Consider the following 4330-nt stretch of genomic DNA (forward strand, 5'->3'; position numbering starts at 1 on the left):
AATATGAAGTGAATCAAATCATGGTGGCTGAATTGTCTAGTGCAGGAAGAATTTCATTATTTAAAACATTTTGAACAGGAATTCAATTCTATTAGCATATTGCTCATTTGGTACTTGTCATAATCTCTGCCACTTTTAAAATTATTTTTCCTTTTATTATTATTTTGCTTTTAATTTGATTTTCATGGATGCTGTTTGTTCACGCTGAACATTTTAATGAATAAGAAGCATTGCTGGTGTTTTTCCTAACAAATATAATGAAATAATATTTTCCTATTTTTGTCTACTTTTGTTGTATCTACTTTCCAGAATTTTAAAAGGTATTAATTTCCATAATAGATTTGAACCTATACTTTAATATAAAAAAGTTTTTTAAAGCTGTAGCATAGGCTGTAAATATCGCTTTATTCTAAACATTATTCATTTGTTTCTGGCTTTAAATTCTCATCCAGAATATTAATATTTCTTCTATTAAATATCTGTTTTTACCAGATACAGGTAGTTCTTGACTTGCAAGCATCCGTTTAGGGATCAACCATTGCAGTATCCCCATGTTCAGTGATCAAGATTTGGCTGTTTGACAACCGGCATGTATGATTGATGGTTGAGGTGTCCCAGGGTCATGTGATCCTCTTTTGTGAACTTTGGCAAAGCACTGCCAGTGCTTTCAATGGCACTGGTTTCGGCAACTCTGCAGGAATCCCATCAACTTCTGGGACTTTGCAGTTAGGCAACTAGTTGAAATGCTCACACTACTTCCTCCTCCAAGGGATCTGGTTCCATTTCTGGTAGGTGAGCTTCTCTCCTCTTACAGCCTCTTTTTCATTTGTGTCAAATTATTCTGCATATTCCTGTCATCTTTCTCTGATTGCTTCTTGGTTATGTAATTCCTGTCGATCACATCCTCTGATCATAGCCTTTCTTGGTAGCCTCATATTGCAATGCACAAGGACATACATTCAAATTTGCAGATACTGAGATGTTGGACGAGCAGGCACAAAAACAGCCATGGATTGAAGCCTGGGAAACAGGCCACTCGTCAGTGTGTGTGTTGATTTACCCCCACTTTATCAAGTACTTAGAAGGAGAAGGCTGGGCAGCACAAGGAAACAACAGCAACGACTTAATAGCAGCCATCAATACCCCAATCTATATCTAAAAACCTTCATACAACAGGCATCATATTGTTCTATAATAACATTCTCCAAATCCTGAAATTCTGATTGGTCCACACGGACCACAACCTGATTGGCTAACTAAGCGGCCGTGATTGGTGCGCTAAGAATCTACCGCGATTGGCCGAGCCGATCATGGGAGATTCAAAGTGATGTCATTGGCCGCTGAGCCGCGAGCCGGCTCTCTATGAAGAGCCGCTGTGAATCGCAGGTTTTGTACAGAACTGTATATTCAATAAAGAATTGACTGTTCACTTTGGTCTCGCATCTCAATGGAACTGATTTACCCGATTTAACAATATAAACATCATAACAGGATAGTCCAAACCACACAGAGAAGTTCCTGAGGATGTGGGGTATGACAATCTGAAAGCTTGGAAGAAAAAATCTCTGGTCCCGTGACCAACACATATTGGATCCTGAAAACTTGTGAAGTTTGGCTTCTAATTATAACAAAGAGTTGCTATGGCTTTGCAATTAAATACTCCAGTGCTTGGAATAGAAATATTGAAATACTAAGATGTATGATTGTATGAATGTTTTTTTTAATTCCAACACTGAAGAGAAGAGTCATATATTATCTCTGAACCTCTAAAAATCTTGTAAACGCCCTGCATCAACTGTTTCTCAGCTATAAGCATCTTTCAAAACATTTTAATAATATTTATGCAATTCAATTTATATAATTTGTGTGGCGACATACTGTATGTGTTGTCCAGCATGAAGCCTGATGCATGTTGGGAATATTTGGAGAGGACACAAGTTGTAGAAGGCCCATCTGGATATTTGGTAACAAATGATTTGATAATGAAGTAGGTGACACAAGATTGACTTGTTTTATTCAGAAAGACAAATACCTAATTTCATGGTTATTCTCAGAGATGGGGTAGAAGAAAACTTTTGCTAATTAAATTTAACTGTGTCAAGCTGCGATGTTGACTCATATTTTGCTCCCACATGACAGGACTTGTTGTTGTTAACTTATAAAAGGAGCCCAGTTTCCTTCTCTTCTTTGGGAAGAGAAGGCCTATTGTCTTTAATAGTTAAGCTAGTAGAGTGTACCATGTGACAGATGACATTCAAAGGCAGTGAAGAAGGAGCTGTAACGTTTAGCCTTCTTCAATCTAATAGTCTTCTGTGTTGGAAGAAAATATCCTTCTGGGTTCAGTTCCAAGTGGGGGGAAAAGACACTGGAAACATGCAGATAGTTTCATGGTGGACAGGATCACATGACTTGGAGCTCCTGAGCAAAAAAAAGGGCAGAGATGCTGAGCGTGCCTGAGTTTTATGCCCTCTGTTGGGATTTGAATTTGAGTTTGTATTCTGATTGGTTGTCAGACTCCCATGGGACTATGCAGGGGCAACTCTGAAGGCTGTCCTGAATCCCAGGCTTGGTTGAGCCTTGCTGGATGATGATGTAATGAAAGGGCTTTGAGCAATTCCTATTATGCCTCTACCTGGAGGAGGTAGATCTTTGTTATGTAGAATAGATTGGCTCAGGCCTTAATGGCTCATTGACAAAGGTGGGGAGGTGAGTTTCTGTCTCTCTGAGATTCTACTTCTCTTTTAGGGGAAATATTCTGCCTTTTTAGTATATCCTAAAATATTTCATTTTTCTAGGAGAGGGATGGGTTATAACTTCCAACATCTGATAAGTTGGATTCTCAGAATTAACTCAGCAGGCTTTGCATGTGCCAGCTGTCAGCTGATGGGAATTAAAATTCAGCACACTTACAGGATAATAGACTGGATGATTCCCAGGGTAAAAGAATGAGTCACTTGGCAATCATGTGAACGCCATCTAAACTCTGGAAGAAAGTATGCTTTATGTAGGGAGAGTATAGGAAACAGCTGGCCATGTATAGTTTCAAATTTGTAACATGCCACCACATTTTTCCCCTATTCTTAGGTAATATATGCCCCTCCCCAATTTATGCCACTAGCTAATGATGATTTCTAGTACAACACTTAAGGGAGCCCTATTAAACATTTAAGAGCGTTTCCTGTCTGAGAATGTTTTTTTAAAAGCATCATGATAAAGGTTGAATAAAGAGTTCTTGTTTCAGGTTGGGGTTAGCAGATTAAAATTAGAGTTAGTTAAAGGGGTGTCTCACAATTTTGTGTCATGTTTAGTGACCTTTAAACTAGTATGGCATTTAGCTAGGTACAGTAGGGGAATCGGTGGCCTACTTAAGCTTTTAGACCTTTTTAGATGAAATGAAAATAACATCTGTTTCTAAAAAAAATAGGTGAGACACTGAGAAAGAGAACGCACACATGAAAATGGGAGGAACATAAAGACCAGTTCATATTCTAATGGTTTGTTTCTCTCAGGTAGCAATTCTCAAAACGTTTTGTTCAAAGGATCCTTTTACATTCTTGAAAATGATTGAAGACTCCAAAGAACTTTGGTTTATGTGAGTTACATCTATCAGTATTTATTATATTAGAAAATAAAACTGAGAAATGTTAATATATATATTTGACTTTACAGTTCCCTGTAATGGCTGGGACCCAGAGGGATCCTCAGACCAGACTTCGATAATTGATGCTCAAGGGCAAGGGTATGTAACTTGGTTTGAGGATCTCCTTCGCTTTTCCATGGCTTATTTAGTAGCTGCATTCCAAAAATTTTTTAAAAAAATCAGAATCAGTTTTCAAAATTTCAAATGGAAAGTTAAGCTTTAAGGCACTCATTTTCATCTGTCAAATCCTTTGCCCACTACAAATGTTTGATTCATGTCCTGCTTGCCTTAGGGAAGATTCTACAAGCTGCAAAACTAGGGCCAACGTAGCGTTCCTGCTCTACTATGGGACTGATATATAATATGCTTGAATTGCATTTGGTCCTGGAATATGAAAGCCTACCTTGATAGTCCTGACTTCACTGTTACAGAACTCTTGGAAGCACTTGTAATTCTCAGCTACTCTCTTTTCTGTAGACACCATTCTTGGAAAGTGTAGAACCTGTCCATCTTTGAATCACTGTAAGAATTAAAATATTAGCAGACAATACAGGATTATGGCTTCTCTGTTAAAGGTGCGAACATGCACCAGAAATTCCTGAAAGGCAAAAGTGCTAAACAGAGTTGCATAAAAACCTTAGTGAATATTAAAAGTGAGAGGAATGATTCATAAGCACATGAGCTGCGGGC

Source organism: Pseudonaja textilis, chromosome Z (assembly GCF_049901715.1).
Source record: "Pseudonaja textilis isolate UNSWEBS1 chromosome Z, rPseTex1.2, whole genome shotgun sequence".
NCBI lineage: Eukaryota > Metazoa > Chordata > Lepidosauria > Squamata > Elapidae > Pseudonaja > Pseudonaja textilis.